General features: G+C 37.3%; 1 protein-coding gene across 6 annotated transcripts in view; it reads right to left on the reverse strand.

Moving 5' to 3' along the window:
- Window positions 1–26,794, reverse strand: part of LOC110836951 (defective proboscis extension response 8) — a 468,836-nt gene that overhangs the window by 88,711 nt on the left and 353,331 nt on the right. The gene's annotated exons all lie outside the window — the stretch shown is intronic.

Genomic DNA, 26,794 nt, shown 5'->3' on the forward strand with positions numbered 1-26,794 from the left:
AGGATTATGGAAATTTCTGAAATTATATTTGTAGTAAGCAGTTAGAACCATTTTAACTGCTCTGTAAAACTTCCAGTAAGTAACTCCATGAAGCAGAATTCTTCCTGCGAAACTAAAACCTGCTCACTTGGTCAGGAAATTCGTCTCATTACATAGAATCCAATTGCTCATTTTAGTTTGCTCAAACTCCACCTCTAACCAAACTCTAAATCAACTGAATCCCACTAATTTGAGGTCCATTTTAATAGTATCCTCTTATTCAAGCCCCTGTCTCACAAATAATCATGCGTTTACGTGGCTAAAATTCTGTACGCGTTTCTAAATTTGCTAAAACACCTAGCAGTAGCTAAGACTAAATTCTTCCGCTGAATGAACGGCTCAAAAAAATCATTCACAACGTTTTAATAACAAAATTAATATCAAATTACGGAACGTATTAGGATCGCACAGTTTCAAGATGCTGTGACGTAACGTTGTGAAACCCTAATGCTTCCAAGCTCATTAATAGAACGGGGCTTTCCAGACAGTTGACATTTGAGATGAGTGCTCGAAGTAGTGAGGGGAGTTTGTCACCACTTCCTAACCATTGTTGACGTTACAGGATGACAGTTTTGAGTGGCAGAGAATTCATTTTCCCCCAACCATCTTTCCCTTTCCACTTTCCAGCGTTTGCTCTCCTATCCATCTACATCTACTCCCACCTGAACTTCAAAGCCATTTTAACGCCACAGCAGCTTAGCGTCTTTCGTACTTGGCAAGTTAATTTAAGGAATTTTCTCCGATGCTAATAGAAGCATCTAAGACATTATCAAATCCTGGAGACGTTGGGAAGCACAAATCTGTCTCGACACTAACGGCGCGATCCATCTAATCGACATATCCTTGTGAAAATCGCCATTCTCCTCAATTACCGTGAGTTACTTGCTACTATACACGTCCGTGTATTGTCTCTCACAACAACAACAACAACAACAACAACAACAACGCACAACTTCCAAATTCTTACCAGACATATCACTGTGATAATTGCGATCTCACAATCGACTAATATGTGAATCGTGCCTTCCTTACTGCATTAAAACTATTTCTGTATCTCTGCATGTATATATTTATGTTTGCGTAAATGCGTTTAAATATGTACGCGAGGGAGCATGTTCGTGTGTGCAGAAATGGATTACGTGCAACATCATGGCTCATACGCCTGTTCCCATAAAACTAAATGTTTTTGTAACCCATTCTGTTGACTAATAACCTGGTTACACATCTATAACGTTGAATGACGCTAATGACAAAGCCAGCCGATAAAAATTCCCTGAACCAGTTCCGCATAATTTATACCATCATAACGTATTTTTTAATGTGCGCCATATTATTGTTCTTCATTTTTATTTCTCTCTTCAAATTAGCTATTTTTTTTCGGTTTTCTCCACCAAAATTCGGTACGAATTTCTTGCCTCCATCATTCAAACTACATGCATTTCAACTTATTTCGTCCCTTTTTATTTAAATAAATTTTCTTTCAAAAAAGCTATGTGATGATGGGATGGACACGTAATATATAACACGGACGGTACAGATGAGAAATACACACACGACTTTCGTAGGAACACATCGACGAAACGAACCACTCGGCAGACGGATCCTACAAATACAGAATATGGTGGTTTATACGTCACTGGAGAGGGACCAGTGACGGGCTCTTGTTAACATGAAAATAAATATTTGTACTAATACAAGATGTGTAATTTCTTGATTGAATGGGCGACTATTAGCTTCTATAAAAAGACTGTGTTCTATGGTGTTAGTTCGTTAGATTATCCTAAATTTGTAGCGCAAAACGAATAAAATTAGGCTACTCTGATTCCGACTTCAGATGAAACTCTGATATTACATTTATCAATCAGGCAGACATAATTACAGCGATTTATGCAAAAAAAATTGTACAGTTAAAGTCTTTAGGTGTAGGCCTGACGCATACACTACTGCTACTAGATAGTCAGAAAAGGACTATTGAAATTTTAACAGTGGCTACCCCCTTCCTGTCTCGTTATTTGTATGTAGTTTAGCGATGGTTTATGGTTGCTGGTTTGGTTTGTTTACGTTGGGTGACAGCTTGGAACGAACGAAGAATAATTGAACCTTGTAATTTAGTTCAATTTGTAATGGAATGGGAGCAGTATGGCTGAAACTTTTGATGTTGCTGCGTACTACACATTACTGCAGATTTTAACTAAAGGAAAAACGTGTACATTTATATGACCTTAAAAATACAGTATAAATAACTAGGAGAAGAATGTATTCATTGGTTTATGATCTTAAAACCTTGCATGCCGCGCAGTGTATTTATATATAAAATCATGCATACACTTTGTGCCAAACGCGTTTCGAGCTCAAGAGCTCATCATCAGTGGCAAACAGATTAATTCATATTAAATCATAAAATTCGTAAGACGATGGTTTGTTATAAAGCACTGTAAAATGTCGCACTTTATAAAACCATACTTCGTGTAATACCACACTGAACGTTTAATTGCGCGTGAGTTGGTGTATTATCTAAATCGAGTGACTCAGCATAATGTCCACTGGCCCAAGTCTTACTTGAGGTTTCCGTTGTTGGTCTACGGTGAGCCGTGGTTGCGTTGTCTGTGCCTGGATTGTGAACTTCAACGTTACATGGGTTTTACTGTCAGTTTTAAAAAAAGTGTGCAGTGTTTATAATCATTCTGACCAACAAGTGTGGTCATCTATTGCATACGAAATTTAACTTTGTGGGTATTCTGTTCATTTATGATGTTTAGCTTTTTGCTAGTTTTATAGATGTAGAATTTTTCTAAAATATCAAGAATTTTGCCTTTTTGACTATTCTTAATACTTCCATGATATCTTTCATGGGGCTGTATTCGTGTCCGTGGTCAAAGACGTGTTGTTTATTGTATGGTCGAATGTGTCTCATGCTACATATATCGCACGTTGTTAATTTGTAAGCATTATTTCTGAAAAAGACCTCGTCATTTCCTTCTGTAATGATATATTGTTTTCATAAATTATGATGATAGTGGCAGCCGGCTGATGTGCACTGATATGCACTCTGATAACAGAAACAATTGCACGAAATTGCTTATGCCAGGCACCATTCAATCCTGATTTAATCTTCTACCAGAGCTAATGAAGTAGGTTAAGACAAATTGAACTGTTGGTACAGTCAAAGTACACAAAAAAACTTTATAACTAACATTCAGAACACAGTAGACCTGGTACGTTTGAAACTTATTTTTGGTTATTATTTTGAAAAAAGAAGCATTTGCTACCGCAAGTTCACAGGAACATTTTTTCTTATTTTTGATCCTGGAACACGCACACGAAGTTTGTAAATATACTTTTGACTCACCCAGTGTATGTACTAATTGTGTTACAGTAACATGGTACTCTTCTCGTGTCTCATTTGTTGCCCAGTGGAATGTTTTTTTTATGTCTTTTGTGAGTCCTGGAGCGGAATAATATAGCGGTCGTGCGTTACTAGAGACACTCGGCACCCACCTACACGCTTATGAATATTGCTACCTCCGACAGTACCAACACCACCATAAAATTTACATAATATACAACGCTTTAACAATTCGTCAGGAAATTAGAAGCATACGAACATAAAACGCTTGATATCATTCATTCAAGAACTGTTATCTTTCTGCTTGTATTCCAAAACATTAAAAGTCAAGGTGTGTGTGAGCATTTGTCTGTGTACATACACAAGAATGTATGACGTATTGCTTTTCGAAGTTCTATGTGCTAAAATGTAACACACTGTAACAAACAACACAATAGAAACGCAATGAATTTACAGTTTTAAAGGACGATTAACGAGTTTCAAGTATCTTATAATGAAGAATATATGATGTTAGTACGAAATTTTTAATATATTTAAAAGGTAAACAAAATAATGTCTCTTACAGTACGGGACTGTAATCTTGAGACTTGCAAGGAATGCAGGAAGTCCAAAGGGTTAAAGGCAGACGCTATCTTTCCCCCTTCCCCCTTCAACCCACTTCCTCACCCCGCAAGTCTCAAGATTACAGTCTTACACTGTAAATGTAACTGTTATGATGCAGAAAAAATGTAGACAGTACGGAAGCAGTGGCGGTAAGTAGATCTAAAAGTTCAGAAACTGTCACTGCTTCACTCATTTACTCAATTAGTCTTTATTTTAAGTCCATTCTTAATGATGAGAAAAACCTCTCACGAATGATACAAAGTGCCCGTATACTGCAATTCTTCTGGAATCGCGGGACGTTAAAGTTGTAAACGAGAAAGTTTCAAAAACAATTCCGACGCTGAGAACAAATTAAGTAGACGACTGTGTTTAAAGTAAAACTCGAAGGCATCTGAACGCAAGGCACATAAGAGCTGTGATCAAGAATATTTTAAATGGTAGAAAATTCAGACAATAATATTGAAGATTTCTGTCTTCTGGGTTGTTGCGCTGTGTAGTCTGATCGATGTTTACCAACGTTTCAGAGATCATACTGCCTCCATCATCAGGGCGATGAGTATGAAGATTTCTGTCTTCTGGGTTGTTGCGCTGTGTAGTCTGGCCGATGTTTACCAACGTTTCAGAGGTCATACTGCCTCCGTCATCAGGGCGATGAGTATGAAGAATTCTGTCTTCTGGGTTGTTGCGCTGTGTAGTCTGGTCGATGTTAACCAACGTTTCAGAGGTCATACTGCCTCCGTCATCAGGGTGATGAGTATGAAGATTTCTGTCTTCTGGGTTGTTGCGCTGTGTAGTCTGGTCGATGTTAACCAACGTTTCAGAGGTCATACTGCCTCCATCATCAGGGCGATGAGTATGAAGATTTCTGTCTCCTGGGTTGTTGCGCTGTGTAGTCTGGTCGATGTTAACCAACGTTTCAGAGGTCATACTGCCTCCGTCATCAGGGCGATGAGTATGAAGATTTCTGTCTTCTGGGTTGTTGCGCTGTGTAGTCTGGTCGATGTTAGCCAACGTTTCAGAGGTCATACTGCCTCCATCATCAGGGCGATGAGTATGAAGATTTCTGTCTTCTGGGTTGTTGCGCGGTGTAGTCTGGTCGATGTCCACCAACGTTACAGAGGTCATACTGCCTCCATCATCAGGGCGATGAGTATGAAGATTTCTGTCTTCTGGGTTGTTGCGCTGTGTAGTCTGGCCGATGTTTACCAACGTTTCAGAGGTCATACTGCCTCCGTCATCAGGGCGATGAGTATGAAGAATTCTGTCTTCTGGGTTGTTGCGCTGTGTAGTCTGGTCGATGTTAACCAACGTTTCAGAGGTCATACTGCCTCCGTCATCAGGGCGATGAGTATGAAGATTTCTGTCTTCTGGGTTGTTGCGCTGTGTAGTCTGGTCGATGTTTACCAACGTTTCAGAGGTCATACTGCCTCCGTCATCAGGGCGATGAGTATGAAGATTTCTGTCTTCTGTGTTGTTGCGCTGTGTAGTCTGGTCGATGTTAACCAACGTTTCAGAGGTCATACTGCCTCCGTCATCAGGGCGATGAGTATGAAGACTTCTGTCCCCTGGGTTGTTGCGCTGTGTAGTCTGGTCGATGTTAACCAACGTTTCAGAGGTCATACTGCCTCCATCATCAGGGCGATGAGTATGAAGATTTCTAACTTCTGGGTTGTTGCGCTGTATAGTCTAGTCTATGTTAACCAACGTTTCAGAGGTCATACTGCCTCCGTCATCAGCGCAATGAGTATGAAGATTTCTGTCTTCTGGGTTATTGCACTGTGTAGTCTGGTCGATGTTTACCAACGTTTCAGAGATCATACTGCCTCCGTCATCAGGGCGATGAGTATGAAGATTTCTGTCTTCTGGGTTGTTGCACTGTGTAGTCTGGTCGATATTAACCAACGTTTCAGAGGTCATACTGCCTCCATCATCAGGGTGATGAGTATGAAGATTTCTGTCTTCTGGGTTGTTGCGCTGTGTAGTCTGGTCGATGTTTACCAACGTTTCAGAGGTCATACTGCCTCCGTCATCAGGGCAATGAGTATGAATATTTCTGTCTTCTGGGTTGTTGCGCTGTGTAGTCTGGTCGATGTTAACCAACGTTTCAGAGGTCATACTGCCTCCATCATCAGGGCGATGAGTATGAAGATTTCTGTCTTCTGGGTTGTTGCGCTGTGTAGTCTGGTCGATGTTTACCAACGTTTCAGGGGTCATACTGCCTCCATCATCAGGGCGATGAGCATGAAGATTTCTGTCTTCTGGGTTGTTGCGTTGTGTAGTCTGGTCGATGTTTACCAATGTTTCAGCGGTCATACTGCCTCCGTCATCAGGGCGATAAGTATGAAGATTTCTGTCTTCTGGGTTGTTGCGCTGTGTAGTCTGGTCGATGTTAACTAACGTTTCAGTGGTCATATTGCCTCCGTTATCAGGGAGATTCATGTACACAGCGCAAAAACCCAGAAGACAGAAATCTTCATACCTTTAATAGTTCACAGTGAACTCAAGTTATTCAAGTACATTTAGGTTCGGTCGTGCGGAGATGGGATTCAGTGGCATGCTTCTGTTAATAGTGTTCTGAACATTAAAGTTACAAAAATGGCGGAAAATGGACTGACTCAGCAACTGTAAGTTGCTCCGTGGAGGTGGTTACAGTGCATAATGTGCACGCGTGTCATGCAGTTTACAGCATTTCCTGCCTTCCGACGATTTTCCGCCACTTCACATCTGACGCATACCAAATTTGATAAGCATTTCCAAGAAAACTTCCAGCAAGACTGAATTATATTTTGAGCACAATACACGTGTAGCTTTGACACACCTATAATGTAGGGAGAGGGGTGAACAAATGGGATGTCAGTTTCCCTTTACAGTCAGAAGGAACAGAGCAAATGGCGGAAAATATTGGGAAACAAAGCAAGGAATATTACAAACTGTGGGTAAGAGAATAGTTAAATACGGCAAAGATGACAAAGTTTGAATGGAATTAGTCTTTCGTACGACAAAGTTATTAAATGTCGGCAGGGATACTGAAATTTATGCAGCAGAATAAATAAGATTTTCTGAGCAACTGAATGACGCACTCTTGATTAACAATGATTAATTAAGCATAAAAGATCCGCGTAAATTTTGGGATAGAAATTTCGAATTAGCTATACACTGTTTTGTCGCTTTAGTGCATTTCTACTAACATTGGCAACACATTCGGGCCAAAATGCACTGGACCAGATTTTATCTTGAACAGAGGCAAGCCAAACGGCCAATACATCTCAAGTTTGGGCTGTGAAGTTGTTTCCAACGTAGGAGAGGAACGTACTGCCTCCATCTTTAGGAATTCACAGTGAAAACTGACGTGATAATTTCCTCCGGTCTCCAGGCCTTCACCTCATAATAGTAAAAGCAGCAGATTTTAGGAATCAGGTTACGCTACCTAATTATGAATAAAAACAATTTTCACGTAAATATATGTCTGTACAAACTGCACTAGGTATCTCAAGTATGAAACTTTAATTAATCTAAGACATTTTCAGAGTAGTCCGTAAAATAATATAATTTAAGTACCTCATAATTAATTTATGGCCATGAATAGGAAAATTAATACATTTTATAATGTTTACGGGATGTAAAATAGTTACCCTGTTATGAGGAAATTCGTATTGATGATCACGAACACTTGCATTTACAAATGCACATTTAATCTTCTGAACAAACAAAGGACACAAATTTGTACCAAGCTGGCAGAGAGAGATAGATAGATAGATAGATAGATAGCGAGATAGCGAGATAGCGAGAGAGAGAGAGAGAGAGAGAGAGAGAGAGAGAGAGAGAGAGATGAGTACGTTGTAACTCCGGGCTTCGGGAACAGGTGAACGGAATGATGGTAGTTATCCACCGTTTACGCAAACACTACAGTTACCATCTTCTGGGTAAATGTGTAAATGATCGCGAATAATTCTCGCATAACAAACGAATACCAGTGGGTCTCTTCACATCATGACACGGTATAACCTGAGGCTTCCGAAGAACAAGAATAGCTCTCAGATTTGGAAGGTAGCTGCGAATTTAATAAACAGGTAGTCCCTCGTAGCCAATCACAGGTGAGCTACCAGCGAGGGGATTGGGCAGGACGCTAACAACCCCTTACAATATACGTTACAAAGAAGTCTTTGTTTTGTTTTGTTTTTAAAGGACTCTGTTCCATTGCTTCTCACGTAATTTTAATTGTTTATGTCCAGGTAGTTTTGCGGATGCAATTGCTTTAACCAAACACGTATGAGAAACATATTAACCCCGCGTAGCCACAAAAGGCGATTCCACTGCATTTATAGGTGTAAGCTCTCCGATCGAGTAATTTTTACATCCGTTCCAATATAACGGTTACCTTCGACATTTTAATTGCAATGCGCACCAGCTGGGGAAGTTTAATTTTTTGTTTTGTTTCAGGGTTGAAATATGATTTTATTGTGTTCAGATATTTCCAGCGGTTGAGCAGACTGTTTTTAATATTCCGAGCATTACATTTCCAGACAGAGGTTAGCTCTCTATTACATAATTAGTCCACACTACATTATATGAAACCTAGTTTCATGCCAACTAAATTTAAGAAGTTAATTGGCGTTAATGACGGAATTAAAAAGGCAAAGAAATTTCACAAACTCCAATAATTGTGGGAGAGACAAGAAATTAAATGTTTGAGTCGATCAGAAAGAAATATATAATGTGTGCTAGATATATTTCGTTCAATATGAGGACCTGTGGCGGGCTCTTGTGAGCACAGTAACAAACCTTTGGGTTGTATAAAATAAGGGAAATTTATTGAAGTCTTCAATGAGGACCCTGCTCCATGCAGATAGTGGGAATTACTTTAATTTTGAACTTCATGCTGTCCTCGTGTCAAAACGCGATGAGAAGTGGAGATAAAACTCCACTCACTCTTTAACACGGACAGTGGACAGGCTCTCGCCCAGTCGCCAATGGACAGACGATGAGTTGGTCCTCGCCCCATTATGGACATTGTGTTAAGTGAAACGGCACTCTGCCATTAGGACACTGTCCATCCAGTCCCCTGTCCGCTGGTCTATTGATCCAGCCAGCCGTGACGACACACAAAATTCTTAAAAATTATTTACAACTGCATAAAATGATTACGTCATTGCAAGTGTAAGAAACAAAAAAAAGTTAATTACTGTTTTTGGGTTGTTGCGACGTTTAGTCTGGTAAAAGTTTACAGACGTTTCAGAGGTGCTTACTGCCTTAATCACCAGGGCGTTCGACACGATTGCGTGCGAGTTACGCCCAAGATGCGCCCGAAAACATACTGCAGGTCTTCATGTAAATGTACGATGCTGTTATTAAACAAAACCTTAATATTTTAACAAATTTCATCAAATGTCCCTAATATGAAATTTCGTTAAAACCCGTTCAGCGGTTCTCAGGCTAATTTTTGCAGACAGGCAGACAGGACCGATGATCCTTCTTGGAGTATTTTTTGCAAATTTTAGTTTCAAGAGCTCCAAATATCTAATATTCTTTGTTTCATGTTTACTACAGTTGAGATGTGAATGTAGAAATATTTATGTTATGATTTAATTTCTTCAGTTCGTATAAAACATTTCAAGTACGTATGTAAATGTAGATAGACTACTACTACTCATTAAGTTTCAAAGTTCCTCAAATTTGCCTATCTGCCAGCAGTTATTTCATTTTCCTACATTTAAGTATTTTCGCTTACTGAGTTCTCTACAATGCAGATTAACTGAACCTCACAGCAAGATGGCTTCGTACCCGCTCATATCTTCACGTAAGTCAACATGTTACAAACATCTGCAAAACTCAGGTAAATTATTAGAGGTACTGTGTACTTACATATCTGATTTCGTCCATAGTACTCGCAGAAATCAAATTTAACTTCTGGTTCCAGCTCCTGCCTCTCCTATAGCATTATCGTGCTTGTTTTTCCTTCCTTTTTCGCCTGTCAGATTATATGAAATCAAACTCAAAACTTCTAAACCAGCCGCAAGAGGAAGTTTGAGTAACAAAAGGCTCGATGCTAATCTTAATAGAAAGATTCGATATCATCGTATTTGATCTAGAACGTGAAATCAATTTAAAGGCATCAATAGATTTTGTTCTCGCACAAGGATAACGAACAGCGCGAATAAACAAAAATGCGCCGATTATTCTTAGGAAAGGAATACGAAGGGTGCGTTGGTTACAGGTTCATTACATGTTGCAAGCGACTTCCGTAAAATGCCCAAAAATATATGCCAATGCGTTAATTGTTAAACTGCACACGCGTTAGCTTAAAGTACGTTCACAAGATGCGTATGTTTTAGCTTGTGACACGATAAAAATACAGAAAAGAGAAGTTATGATATTCTATAGGCCTAACGTATCGTACTGGATTTTGTGGCATTAAGTAGGAAGTGAGTAAAACTAGAATTATTATGTTTTTTTTCTTGTGTACATAACTATGTTAAGTTCTAAGTGCAAATAAAATTAAATGCCTTGCTGAAATGCTAATTTGTATCACATCTCTGTTGAAGTAATTTTGGTATGAAATTTGCAACCACTTTCAGCTTAACAAAATATGGAATATTTTAATAAAGGCATATTTTTAACAGAAGAACTATAAGAAAACATATCCTTGCAGCACTGTTACCTAACAGCATGTTTGCGCGAGTAAGTTAAATAAGAAAAGGGGTCATTTATCTTTAGATATCTTAAAAATTCTACAAAGTAATTTATCAAATCCTTCCACTTAATGTATAATTTTAGGCAAAAACTAAGATGGACTGTAAGCGTCAATACTTCTTACACTTACAGCCCTTGTGAAATACTGATCTAGATTAGACTTCAAAACACTCACGTCAGTACTGAAAGAAGACCACTGGAAAATTATTAAGTTCTTCGTTTTGGGATGTCTCAAAACAGCCTTCCATTTCTACAAACTTTTTTCTCTTTTCTGTCAGCTGAACTTAAAAGAAATGCTAAAATACCTATCTTCAAAACTTTGGTTCAACATTAGCTTACAAATTTAATTAGAAAGGAAATTGTTTCATGGAGCTGGAATTGCAATAGCTGAGAGAGGCATCAATTTCAGATTTTGTCTTGCGGGAAACACAAAGGCTTCTCTTAAGACACACTCGCGTTGAAATCTAGTCGCTGAACAAAATGTGACAAAGCTGCAGAATCTGTGTGTTCTATCTTGACACAGTCATCACAAACATCATCGATGCTACATCATTACGGTTTTCAAAGGTTTCCGCTAAAAAGCTTTGGCCACAAATGTTTTGACAGAATCATATCCAGAACTGGAATGTAGCTAACACCACGAAGAAGAAAATGGTTTTTCAGTCAGGCACGAAATTCCATAATGTGTGGGACCCAATAGCCCATTATCGTGCACATAAAAGACCTACAGCGGTCTCCATCCTAAACCAGACTACTTTACTACTTTAAATCTAATTTAAATGTCGTAATCAATCAACGCAATGGTCCAAAATGCCTAAGTGACCAAAAGGACATATGTGGCCCATAAGGCGAAAGAGATCCTAGTGGCTTGGTTAGAGAAACATTCTTTGACACAATGTAGGAGTAAGGGTATCGATTGGCTGTCCCCTTCGAGCAATATCGAATTGATTAGTGGGAGTGGATGAACTTAGTGTTACGTCTCAGCAAAATCCGTTGTCTTGTAGTTATCTGATTAAAGAAAGCAGGCAGCATGAATGTGTTCGCTTTGTTTGGAAGCCAGTTTACTTATTCGGTGGTGCAATTTTTAACAACGCCTTTTCGTCTACAACGCAGAGCTAACTGAAGGAATAACTGTCGAAGAGGACTACTAAAATACTGTTTACAGTACAGAATTACTATTTTAATATAAAAACATATATTATTTTAAACATCAGCAGAGCATTTGGTTTACAACAAGGTACATCAAATGCACATACAGTTGGGAATGAAATAATATTAGAATAGAAGACAAATGGACAGACGTTGACACAGTTTTAAAACGTTATATAATAAGTATTAGCTTCATGCTGTATTTAAAAACAAAGCATATAGCTGCTTACTTTGAAAATATCACTTTTTCTTCAATATATAAGAAAATAAATAATAAAACAGCACAAATATAGGAGTTAAATCTTATACTCGAAGCACAGAACTTCAAATGAAGATGACGATGTTTTAGTTCTGGATTGTGACGACGTGTGGACTCGTAGGTAGACACAAACATTTCGGATAAACATTTACAACCATTTTCCCTGAAGTTGAGAACCTCTTATTCTCTCAAGTTAAATCACACATTAGAGTGTTATGGACAAATGGACATAAGTGAGAAGGATGAATGTTAAAAACAGTACAATAGGCCTATTTAATTATGACGTGATATGTGCTGAGGTTATAGGCCTACGATGACCATTAAGAAACTTTTATTATTATTTATGGGAAGGGTTGTAGTAAAGTTTGACGTTATAAAGAATTGAGAACACGACATTTCTTTATGAATCTGACTTTAGGATAAATAACAAATTACACTACATTAATATAAAGTAATAAGACAGGCAAGAAACTACTAAAAATCTCAGTCAGCGTAGCCAGTTTACTGCCCGTGTTTCGAACTGCGGGTCTTCTAAACAATATTTTACTACAGAGAGAACATTTGAATTCTGGAAAATAATTTTAAAAATATTCCAAACATCAAGACAATAAAATCTACACATTCTTTGCTGAAATTTTCCATAGGCACTATTACTAATCTTTGGAAGATATAATAAAAAACCCAAAAGTTTTAATACTTTTTATGAGATTCACAATCCCAATACACTTCAATACTGACACATTTTGTAAAAACGTATTGGTATTCTATATAATGAAAATCTCTTGGGTGTTGACAGAGACACTTGCATATTTTTCACTGTTCTATACTAACAGGCAAAATGGAATGAGACAAGTTACTACTATGCATCTTATTACCGTAAGTGATGCAGTGTTAACGAGAAATTCTCTTCTCTCCATACATTAATGTGTCATATCGGAATTGTCAGCTGTATATGCCCCCCACCTCTAACATCTCGCCATGCAGCGACATAATAATACAGATGTGGAGCATTAGTGAATATATTTCGGGAAACGGAAGTGGGTAACTGTCATTCGTCATTCAGCTTCAGAATATGGTGGCATTTTAGCTGGAATAATTAATACAGACATAAAGAGCCTTCCAGATGCATCGTCTGTAGACACGATTACAGACTTGCTTTCACTTGATTGCACTTCGTTTTTAGTGTCATAAGCTTAGATGTAACTCAAGCGTGACATATATGAAGACTATTAAGCAGTAATGTCCCGAATTTCAGTAATTTAAGAACGAAATGTGAAATGTCATTAGTATTTAAACTTCACAGTTATGCAAAACATTCTTATGAACGCCTAAATATATGTCAATATTTACATGTTAATATCTGGAATTCAATTTATAGGATAGTCACTAACCTTGACCAACCTAGGCCTCTAAAAATTATCTCATACGCTTGAAATATCACTCACTGATATTTAATCTGTTTTAACAACACAAAAATTGAAAATATCATAATTTTCCGGGATATTATATTGACCGCAAGAAACAAAAGCGAACTTAAAATTTACCACACTTATTGTATGTGGTTCCTCAATCCATGATGACTGCAAGAATGCTGAAATATGTGACACCATATTTTTTACATAATTTTACAGCATATCACCTGATATAACGTATGTCTAAAATTTCGACTGTGAAGGATAATAAAATAGGCCATATGTAAGCGTATATAGATCATGATACAACAGAATGGACATAACGTAAATTAAAAAAATATTTACTGCTTCACACAGGAGATCGGAAAGCGAAACATTGTGAACTGAGTAGTAACAAGCTTTCCACTAATTTGATCTCCTGTTAATTTCTTCATAAAAATAATTTTATTTTTTACTGACGTTCCAACGTATTCGTACTTTCTTACAGTTTAGAAATATTTATAAGCTATCTTTCTTTTTGTATCACGATTTTATCTCGAATACTGGTGATGAGATATTAAAATATTCTTATTTTAATCAATAAAATCTTCTCGGGCAAGTGGTTATCGTACGCGGCTGATTACCCGAGAAGATTTTGTTGATTGTACTCGCCGCGAAAGTCTCAAATCCTATATTCTTATTTTACTTTAAATTAACTTCCAGACCAACCCGTATACTGGCGTAGGTTGAAAATTCTGGGTATTATTATGGTATTAACAGTTCGCAAAACAAATTAATATCAGCAGTACAGACCAGAAAATAACGTTCCAACTCATTTCCATTCCACTATAATTATTACCAAGCAAATTTTATTTCTTGTGCACAGAATTAACTTGTGCATAACCAGTAGTTACAAATTTGGATGGATATTTTGTGATCTAGCGTGTTGAATATTTCACCCGACTCTTGTATCAAGGCTCTCTTACAGTACTTAGCTTACAAGTATGTAAGTTATTTGCTAATCGATATTCTTTCCCTTCTCACAACCTTCGCAATTCACTTAGCACGTAACTCTAAACAGCCACGTTGAGAAATTCCGAACAGAAGAAATCGTAGGCTCTTGTGAGTTTCCGAGACTCTCATTATTGTCTCGCAGATTTATGTTTTCAGCATTCGAAAACATCTTGAAACCTGAATTATTTATTTCGTGATCTGTAAGAAGAACTTTAGTTAACACTAATTACATATACCTTAAGCCCTTCTTACCTACGACCAAAGATTTATCATCTAGACCAGGGGTTCTCACCCTTTTTCGCGGGCGTAGCACTAATTCTAATTTAACACATTTTTTGTAGCACTAACCAAATGCGTTCAGGAAAAACTTATTTTTGTTAATATTATCTTTTTATTTTCTTACTTAGTTCGCGTACCATAGGTTCTGATCTAGACATTGCATCCTCCTTTTTAAAATTCAATTATGAAGCCCCTCACTGTGCAATTCTCTCAATAAACTTCTTACTTCGTCTCTCAGTGGTTCAAATAACCTCAACACCCTGTTCTAAATCGTCTCCAATTTATGTCTGTCTTGAGGCAAAGTCAAGTTTCACATTCAGACCAAACAAGAGTTAAGTTACTGTTTTATCTACGAAGAATAAATAAAACAAAGAGAGATCAAATTTAAAATGTAGCGAGGAATCTTTATGGGTGAAACTGAATACAAAGAATTGGAGTTCTTTCTCAGGAACTTTTATGCGCAAACATGCATTTCTTCAAAATATCACAGGCACATAACAATATAATATCTCAATGTTATAGAAGGGCCTATCTGAATTAAGACTGACAGAAGAATTTACCCGGAACAAACAAAGTAATCGATTTGGTTCTAACAACAGTCACGTTAGTCGCCACTCACAACTGTAGATACTAAGTAACGACGAACAAATTACTGGTTTCTATACGCGACTCATTTGTTTCCCTTAACCTCTGACACACGTGCCAAACATGTTTAATTTTTTATGAATATATGGCGTAGTCTTTTGCAAATCACTTATGGCCTATGGGCAATGCTGTCAGAAGCCGAGCACTATGGAAGATAAACAAATATGACTGCTAACATAGGAAATAAATAAACTGAACAGGGGTCCTATATGCCGTGAGCTCTATAATGCTGCGTTATAATGAAACGTTCAATTCAATTGTGGGCGTAAAAAGGCGCTTAGTTGTAACGTAATAACATACTTTTCTACTCAAATAGCCTGCATTACCCTGAAGGTCCATGATCACCTTTCCAATAAACACGTTACCTTACAGTGCATGGGGCAATAACACGTCTGACAACTTGAAATAAAGACCATAATAATCGAAGGACTATGTAAGACAATGAATGGCTCACTCAGACATTCTAATTCACTGTAATGCCATTCTAGACTTCATTTTCCGATTGAGCTGTTAGGTACATAAACAAAATTTGCGTAAATATTTCTCTAAACTCTGACTTGGCTTCCAGTCCTAAATAATGTTGAATATTTCTTTAATATAATAACAACTGATTCTATACTAGCATTTCATCTTATAATCTGTTAAAGTGTATCTTGAAAAACGGGAGAGTTTGAGCGGCATCTACCTTTACAAGGACTCTACTAGATGGAGTCAGTGTCAAATCAAATCCTGCGGTCCCGACGTCGAACTCCGCTAAGGACAATTATGTATTTATGTTCGTACGTAGATTAGTGTTGGTACACGGATCGCCAACGTCCCTTACAGGGGTTTGTATATCTCTCAAGTTAACTTAAATACAAGCACAATTTACTGAAAAGATAGAAGGGGGTCAGGAGAAGAAACCTAAAATTAGTATTCAACAGTGTCCCAAAATTGCACAAACGCATTTAGTGGGAATGAAAAGTAAATACAAAAATAAAATTCTCTTTGAATGACACCAGGCAAAATTATCTACTTTTTATATTTCGATAATTATGTCCAGCGATGTACAGAAAACTTAGGTTCTACAGGGGCGGGTTTCAACTAAATGGAAGGTATTATAAAAAGTTATGCACGAAAATTTATTTTTTAAGGGACAGCACTAGGAAAATTACGTATTTTTTTCTGTTTCGAAAATCAGGTACAGTTGTGTTCAAAAAAAGTTTACAACGGCAATTATTAGAAAAAATGCCTACAGAAAAATTCCTCTTGAAGAGGCAACCCCGGAAAAATGATTGATTTTTACTGTTGATTGGTCAGACTGAAGCTAGTGGGCTAAACCAACGGATAGGAGGTGCAGCTGACGGCAATGGACTTCGGAATTTTTGTAATAAAGTATCATGTCATGTCGTGCACGACGTGGAAAGCGTTTCAAACAGAAGCACATGCACTCATTCTTTCTCTCTCTTCCTTTCGCTTCTCAAAGATGGATGCCAGAAACCTTGGTCGCGGGAAACCTCTAACAACGTATATTTTGATAAAAGTGGAACCACAAAGGCACGCCAGTTTTTCTTTTCATACGACGTATTGTAGACTATAATGAATTCTGAGTAAGGACAAACAAAGGTAGGGAGAATTTAGTGGTCTTTCGCGCCGTCAATATTTCACTCCACAGCATATGAGTGTCTTCTGAGCCCAATTTCCAATACAGAATAACATGCAAAGACGAAAATGGGCCCAAGCACCATACTTAAAATCGAAATACAATTCACGGCTTTAAGCAGGACAATGTAAAGTACCACAGAGACTTAGTACAAGCCTACAGCTAGGCAATTTCCTAGTACAATTAAGTATGAATTTCTCATCTCTCCCATGTGTGAAGTCCTGTTCGTATCATTCTTCTTGATTTAAACAGGGCAATAATACCGAATTTCGTCGATTTTACGATTTCACTTTTTCAACCTCTTATATTCTCAAAAATCGGTGTTTGTCTTACATTTGATGATGTCTAAGAATCGGTGTCGAAAAATTATACTGTATGACTAAAGCGTTAGGAAAATCTTCATGTCCATTACACCAGTCATGGGACAGTGAACACAGATAGCAGCAAAGAAGATGCCAAAAGAATTAATACAAAAAAGTTTTATGTTTGAGTAATGACGATTCCTTGTAGTACGTATACGTATATTTCCTCTGAAAGCCTTTTACAATCGATAACGTATTTTTCCTGAAAACCCATTACCAATCCAAATATATTTGAAGAAGAGACTAAATGAAGTTCCTCATTACGTAACTGTCCTTACCTTCCTGCTATTTCCTCTCACCTTTTCGAAATATTTTCCGGAGCGACCAAAATTCTATCTAGCTTATATATAGCAACATAATACTACATTATGTCTTCACTTTGCCTACATTAATTTTTACGTTTTTAGGTACGAGAGACGAGGCAAAGTATTCCGAACTGAGTAACAGCAAGCATTTCTGGAATTTAATCTGCTTTTAATTAATATCTTGTAAACTCATCAGGCTAGAACTCTAACCTGAGCAGGTAAATTTTACTACAGCTGCAACAGAATACAAGGGAAATACAATTCCTGTAATTATCAAGCCAAGAGTCACGTAAACTGTTTATATATCTTTCATCCCAGTATAACTGAGTAAAGAGTCGGATAACCTAGCTAACTTAACGGATCCTAATTACGTAAAAAATCAATTTTACAAAGAGATACAGAAATTTAGATTATTCAATAATCACTCATCTATTAAATTTTCTTGCACCATTTGAAGTCTTACAATGAATAAAATATCCCTAAACCGGCAGAAAGAGTGTAAAATTTTTTCGGTATTTTCACAAAGTGTCTTTTTTTGAGTTTCTTCCCAAAAACTGCTTAAAAGCCAAGTGATAAATGTATGTTCCACGTTCTTTAACAATCAGAACGCATGAATTTTTTTATTTATGAGTACCGATTCTCACTGTAAACTGTAATTATTTTCTTAAACAGCGTTAACAAACTGATCATTATAACTGCAAACTGTTGTGTTTTATTTGTATAAAATTACATTGTTAGACTAAACATTATTTAGGTGTGCTTCGACTTTAAACGGTTACAGGAATTTCCCAGAATTTGTAATTGGTGTCTACAGGAAAACTGGATCTTCTGTCTAATGTGGATGGGAGTTGTAAATGTAGATCTATTTAATAAGCAATGGTGCTCAATGTGTGGTTTTCTTGCGTTGGGGCGGGGTGCGGGGTTGAAATACGGTTAACAAACTGTGATGACAAAAGTGTGCTCCGAAACGTTTTAAAAATACCTGGAATCAGACGGATCATTCGGAACAAACTACAAGGCATCGAACATTTGAAATGGATCGTAGTTTACGAAGACAGTCTTCGAAGGAATAAGTTGGAAGGTGGGATTCGATACTAATGGAGTGGATCCTATTACCGCATGCCAGGCACACATCAGTCCAATATAGTTTGTACAACTTTAATTTAAAGTATTTTTCTATATAATAAATACTCCATGAAACACATGGGGAAAAAATTCTGACAGTACGCAGTGCCATATCTATAGGCTTAGTGCAAATATATTTGAAACAGCACATCTGTATATTCAGTAAATGAATATCGAAGCCAATGCTCGGCAAAACAGAAAAAAAAGGTTATCATTTGCAAAATAAATTTGCTTTGTTAGAGTAAATCTTTCGCTCTTGTAGCGTGAGCTACAGTGAATCATTTCAGATAGAACCCTATAAATGCAAAACTACAGGATTACATCCGCATTAACACTACTCAAAGATATTTATTTATAAGCACGCACGTATCGCTTCCGTTTGACTGCCACTGACTGTCGCTGGACTCAATTATTTATAATACAGGACTCAGTCACAAGGAGAAACACCCACTGGCGGAGTACTGAACGGATATGAGTACGTTTCCTGTGCAACTGATTATTACGATTGAGAAGACAAATGGACGACTTCCAAACTGATAAAGTAGTAACAGCAAAGAAAAACTCCCAAAGTTCTTTCTGGGATAGATAATAGGTGCTCCGTTCAAGAAGAAAGCATTCAGTAATTCCCAAAGCATTTACTAGAATAATTCCAATGCTGCAATGCAGTTCCATTAAGAGTACCAGCAGATGGAGGGGTGGGACATATCAGGGCGTTTTTATTATAGGGAAGCCAACGGACGAAAACAATTCCACAGAATATGAAAGAGTGCAATAAAATCATAAAAGCGTAAGTTCACTTCAGACAGGAGTGCACATTGCAGATGACTGCCGTCTAGGACAGAGGCAGAACACCTCTGAAATTTCTTCCAGACTACGCGGTGCAACAACGCGGAAGACAACCTTACTCGTCGCCTTGAGAACCTGAATTATTACCTGCAGTACAAATTATGTTCTAAAACCGCTCTCTATGATTTTTAATGCCCCACTGTACTTCAAATTAATTTAGACCATACACAAATCTTGCAATGGAGATAACTCTATTGTTCTGCTCACGAATCTGACAGACAGTCGTAGAAGTTCCTTCACTGTATGTTGCCCGAAGGCTCATTACAGCGTTCAGAACAGCCCACCCCTGTCCTGAACCAGTTGAATACAGCAGATACTTTCACTTTCATTTATTTAAAATCCATTTAAATAATGTCCTAGTTCTTCCAACACGTCTCATTGTACTTTATTTAACCATCTAATACTATTTGTTGAAGAATATAAATTATGAAGCTACTCATTACGCAGTTTTCTCCAGCGTCCTTTTAATTCCCGTCGCCTACGCAAAAAATTATACTCTTCACCCTGATCAGAAACACCCTCAACATGTCTTCGTATTATTCAATCCTTTAAAGCGCAGTGGTATAATACCTGTATATACCACGTGCTTTAATACTAACTTACTGTAACATACTTTAGCTGTTCAGTTTACCGACGGATTGTGTTTATGTGATTCTTATAATAAAAACAAATTATTTTTTAAACAGCATTAAACAGCTTAGCCTTGTAATGGTGGCATGCTGTGCTTCTTTGAGGTAAGGACCGAATTGTTAAACATTTAGATGAGCTGCAGGCTTCAAAGGGCAAAATCAAGACTGAAACTGTGGTGACTGCAAAAGGAATTTTGACGTGACTTTCACTGTGCGCAGAAGGCCTTGGAATTGGCACAGTCAGTTACATCAAGGCGAATCGGGATAAGAAATGGCGTCACTATAAAGAATGACGCAATTACGTGAAAGAAAAGATAGTCCCTACTGCGAGCTGCACACTTTAAATTTATTATGAGACGCAGTTTTGTACCGTTTCTTAAATATTCTTTATGTCCACTTCAAGCATTCTTTGCACAAAAGTGTATAAAATATACCACGATGATAAGGTAAGGCGTATGTACTTCTCCGAAACTACTGAATGGACTTCGGCGAAATTTCCGATTGGGGAGTAATTTAGTCAATAATATGTAAGTTATCTTCATACCGTCTAAATAACAAACCTTACTTCACATAAAACTCAATTTGAGTTTTATCGATTCGATTTATTCATAAACGGTTCAACGTAAAAAAGATTGGTAAGCTATATAAAATATTCAGTTCGTTAACATCTACATCCTCAATTTGAAGTAGTCTAAAACAATTAATTTATTTAATATTTAAAGAAAATCCATCTTTCGGCGTTATAAAGAACTTTTCAGTTATACTTAAAGGTGGAGGCGGTATATTCTTACAAAACGTTGGTAACCGCCTAGAAGGATACACGGCATCATATCCCAGAAAACCACAATAATCAGATATTGTATGACTCAGGCGCAGTTTTATTTCCTAGTTTCAAGAACGAATCTGGAGATTAAATTGCCGTACTGATTAGATCATTACCGATCTGCATGCAATACAATGGCTGTAACCATTAAAGCAGCTACTATCAGCGGACCATACTCTTGAGAAAACTGTATGGGACGTAATCTGTATTACTTGATACTAACACCTAGAACATTTTAAACTCTGAGTTCGTAGCAATATTCTTAAAGCCACATGGGTCTACGTTATATTTATATGCTGTGCAGACAATGTGAATATGGCTAGACCACATATACCACAAGAATATTCGCGTACTTAACCCAATTCTGAATATTGATGATAAGAGTTGACAAAAAGACGTGTTCCTCAGCCTGCAGTTGGTAGATCGATACTACCTAACAGCTATACGTTATCCATATTCACAGAGGAGTCAGACGTAGCAAACATACTCGACTTGAGGCACTGCAACATATCCCAGAAATGGATTTACGAGTACAATAACAGCAGCTCAGACGACAACTTCCCACGTACATAACAGCTGGCAGCACAAAGAGAGAGAGGGTCTCGTCTGAGTGTACCAAGCATAACAAATCAGGAGCTAAGTGTTCTCCCCCACCCTTAATTTCGAAAACACCTCAAAGATCGTCTGCTAAGGGAAAATTAGACGACTGATATAAGAAGTTTGAGATCAAGAAATTATAAAAGATAATTAAGAAGCTTCGTAATTACACGGTGTTCGTGATGCATATTAAATAATACAGAAATGCTATCTTCGAAGTTCCATTTAGTCGTTCCGAGTGAATAGTGGAATTAACCAGCTCCATGAAATGGAAACATTCGTGAGAAACTAATGGTGGCTTAGCTAGTCAAGAAATTCTCCGACTTTATAAAACCCAAAAGTTCACTACCGCGTTCACAATGGCCCGCAACTGGTTGGCGTACTGAACTAGATGAATCTAGAACCTCGGCGAATACTGAAATTTAATTCTGAAAAATGCTGTGTATACCCTTTAATTCGTACTTATAAGCTGAGGTTCTGCGTGATAATTCTAAACACAAATTACCCCAGACCACAGTAACAATTATGCAGTTAGTTTTAAGTAAACAATAGTAACAGTCTGTCGTAAAATAGTTCTCCTAGAAGCTCGGAACTAACTCTCTTAAGAGCGGTGGAATCAATATGAAAAGGGGCTCCGTCGGAATTTAGAGTTAACGACGTGGAAGGAATTTGATCTGGATTAAAGCGTCGCTGGTATAAGGAAGGAGCAAAGCTGAAGATATAATCAGGCACGTGAAGTTTGCCAGAAAGACTACTCAATTTAGAAACCTGTAGCTTCTTTGAATATCTGAAATATAAATTACTATGCTCCACAAAGTAATTGAAATTCACAGAAATTGCGATTACGCAGAGTTCAAAATTACATTTAATTTGTAGTTCGTGTATTAAAGATTTGTAAAAGAGCAGCAGGGGATTAAATCCCGGAAGTTATTATCCCTTCTAACTATTTTGTTTTTTCAAGGGGGGGGGGGCCGAGGTTGTAAAGCAGAATATCTGCTGCATAAACTAAAGCCAGACAAAGAATGCTATCTTCAAATCTTCCGTAATTTGTATGTAATATTATGCTGCTCAGACATCAGGTTCCTTGTATCAAAGATGTGGAAGTATAACATACTTTGTTTCAACAGATACACTTTTGGGAGTGAAAATTCTGAGCATTGACGTGAAACTTTGAATTATTATTTACTTGTGGTTTATTAATGTTGTCAGTAGTTCAGGCTTAATGGAGTCGAATGGTAGAATTAGTAATAAATAATAAATTTTAAACAATATGGAACAAAAGGTAATGATGTCATGGTAAAATCTACTATCCTGGACTTTACCTGGACGGACTGATTAAATCAACGAACATTTTCAGTCAAAATAATACGACTCCAGGCCGAGATTTGAACCCGGCACCTACCGAATACGAAGCAAAAATGTTAACCACTCGATCACGACGTTCGATAATACGTAAGAAGACAACAAATTTCCATAAGCAAAAGAATCAAATGTAGCTTACAGGACCTACTAAAATATTTTTTATAATTACGAATGTAAACTTAAAGGCACAACGGAAAATTTGGTCATTCTACGGCCATTGTTATTCAACTAGTTTGGAAAGCATATAGGTTACCCACTTAGCAACTGGATCGTAACATTTAAAAATACAATATATCTACGCAATAAATTACTTTATTTAGCACCTGGTCCAGTACAACTTACAGAAATTCGATAGACAGACATCGTAACACAATTAAAACTTCTTTGCTGTTAGGTCCACGGAAATTGTGATCAAATTCCTTACAGTCATAAAAAGTTATCGTACTGTGAAAATGTCACAATGAAAACAATTAACGGAGTCATTCGGAAGGCACGTAAACAGCATACGGTCGCAGGCGACTGACAGTTCAAGTAACGGAGAAGGGAAACAATGAGAGTTTAATAATTGCCGACTGACAATGTGGGAAGGAAATACCAACATCATTATCCTCTGAAGCTGGAGTTCATGTAATTCATATTTAAAAATGAATTTTCGTACCACAAATAAACCACCATCACCATTTAAAAGCACAACTTGTTATTTCTGTTTTAGGAAATAATCCCTGCTTACAGTAACAATCATACAAAGCCAACAAGCAGAAATGCAGAGTTATTGATTGTTAAAGCAGGTGGTACATTTAGTTACCAATAGCCTTTAAAGGAATAAATACGGCTTCTAATGCAAAACATAATGACTTCAAAGACAAACTTCAGAAAAGCTATTAATCACACAGATACTCAAGACATTCCCCTCATTTATGGAACCAGAAAGTTCACGTGTTCACAAGAGCCCGGCCATGATCCCTATGGTAAAATATTTAAGATATACAAACTCTCATGTTTCAAATAAAATTGTCTCCACATTTTTGCGATGTAAAATTCAATCAAAAATTTAATAATTTTAGCAGTAGTTTTATAGAATATTTTCCTCACTCACATGCTAAAGGATCAATACACTGCAATGCGTATATAAATTTCATTCTGTACTAAAAAAATCATTTCTCGATATATATCGAATAAAATTCTATCTTCGTTCCACCCTGTTCTTGTATTGGTTGCCAACGTTCTTTCTTTGAAATGGCATTGCTTGAACACAAAAGAACCTTGCTTTGCAAATACCAGACTGCTGTTATTTGTTATAAAGAAGCAGGATATTGCGAAACAAAGGTTTGCCCAATACATATTCATGTATTCTACTTCGATATAGCGATATTTACTTTTAAAAAACCTCTGCTTCTGCGTTTGACTTCCTTTATGCAAAAATCTGCACACATTTCTAATAATAACTGGAAACCAATATGAAAATACTCTCCTTTACTTATAAGTTTGTAGTTTGCCTTGATCTTTGGCAAATAATTTGAAAAGAAAAGAAAAATAGAAGTCCTGTACCTAAGAAAATATTGCCGTTACCACGTAACCTTTGCTTCTTCATTTTGTATTTCCAAGTAAGAATAATTGTTCTTGAAAATCTAACAATCGCTCAGCTGGTTAAACATTTTCCAAATTTTTATAAAACCCGAAAGTTCATTACCGCACTCAAAAGAGCTCCTTAATGTTTCCTGTCGCGAGACACGGGAATCTTTCGATCTTCCAGGTGCCCAACTTAACTCATCCACGCCGGTTCAATCGCTATAAACGTTTAATATTCGTATCTGGTGAAGAGCACAGACGTTAAAACTCCACGTCAGCCTACGAAATTACTTCAACATTTCTGTCACGTTCTCCGATTACGTCCAAATATTCTCCTAGCCCAGTCCAAACCGATGTTCTTCTCTCAGGGTGAGCAGACCAAGTTCTACACCCGCACATGTAAATTTTTATTCCTTTTACAATTAAAATCCCTTTACATTACAAGTTTTCAAAGATAAACAGAAGTTGTTATAACCTAAATGAACTTGGTGACGGAAGAGAGTCGAATATTTGTTTTAACACGACTTGGTACAATAAGAATAATTATAAATGCAGACTAACGTAAGGCAAACATTGCACAGCGAGGACCTGATCTGCACATTCCGCTGTCTTTCCTCTGTACGGTCTATAGTAATATATCGAGTGTGTTTGAAAACAGGTTGGTTAAAAATTTTGCACTTAAGAGAAAATAACACGAGGTTGGATAACAATGCTTAAGGAGGAGTTTTACAATTAAAGCAAAATAATTATTCACAACATAATTTCATAAATATCTTATGAAAATTAACTTTAATAAAATAAAAGGAATTTGTTAAAGAGCTGGGCAGTGTTAACTTCTGACGAAGAGCTCTAATCAGAAAAACATTTCTATCAACTTGGCTGAACTGCGTCAACATCTATAAATAGGAAAACTTGCTATAATATGTTATATAACTGCCTAAATTATCCAATTTCGTAATACTTAAACAATTGTACTATTACAAATGTAATACTATCCAGTGCGCATGTGGCAAATAACTGACCTTTCGAAAAGCTGCAACACTTCATTAATATTCATGATCCAAAATTAATTATTTACCCCTGGAGCTAAAAGTTGTTTTTAAAACATTGACAGCATAGAATACGTATTAGGCCTATACCCTGTGCACTGAAACGCAATTAATTTGCAGTGATTAGCAAGTATGCACAAACTATAACGAAACATTTCAGTTCATATGAAACTATTACTTGTTTACCAAACAAACCCTCAATGTAAGTTTACTTGGTCAGCAGTACTACTGAAATGCAGTGTGATCACTTTACTGACAGATCAGCAGAACAGTCCAGCACGAGTACAAGATCCCAGAGCCAGCACGAAATTTTCCCACAAGATTTCCCTTTGATGATACGCCAGAAAGGTCTCATTTTATGTAACAACTCACAAAACGCGCGAAATTTCACACCAGGTTTTTAAACTTTAGTATCAATTTCGTATCAGTCTGTAAAGAAATAAGCAGCCAGTCTAATGCGGATTCAAACACGACACTACGCTGTTTTATCAACACCGTCGGTCCTTATTTATCCCTCTCATAGCACGGACATTAAAGGTTCATAAAACAGGCACTGCTAATTTCAGAGAAGCAGGCAGTGTAACCTAAACGTCTATATATACTGGGAACGACCCGTTCTTCAAGTGCCTGAGCACTGCGGGTCCCAACTTTTCGTTGACTTGATCTATAGACGAGGGATCGGCCCGTCGCAAGGCCTTTCCTATACAGAGGACAGCACAACACAGAAAAACGCGGACAAACAGCAATGGCTTGAGTGGGATTCGAACCCACGGTCCCAGCGACCAAGTGGCACAAGGCTCACGCCTCAGACCGCGCGGCCACTGTATGTATATGTAAGTCCAATACAGAACACTTTTAGCACGTAAATATAATTGTACCAGTCCATAAAACGATACACTACATACAATGGGGTACAAATTTGGGGGGGGGGGCATAAGACAACGCAGATTCGGGTGGGGTGTTAACGTTTTAAGACGTAATAAAAATGTCACGACAACAGAACATTTCGCCGTCTCCTGGTCTAGATGTTAGTTGGTTTAGTATAATCCCAAGTTTCAGGCCTCTAGTGA

This window comes from Zootermopsis nevadensis, unplaced genomic scaffold (genome assembly GCF_977971745.1).
Source record: "Zootermopsis nevadensis isolate Lab colony 2312 unplaced genomic scaffold, Znev_1.0 Znev_ptg000061l, whole genome shotgun sequence".
NCBI lineage: Eukaryota > Metazoa > Arthropoda > Insecta > Blattodea > Termopsidae > Zootermopsis > Zootermopsis nevadensis.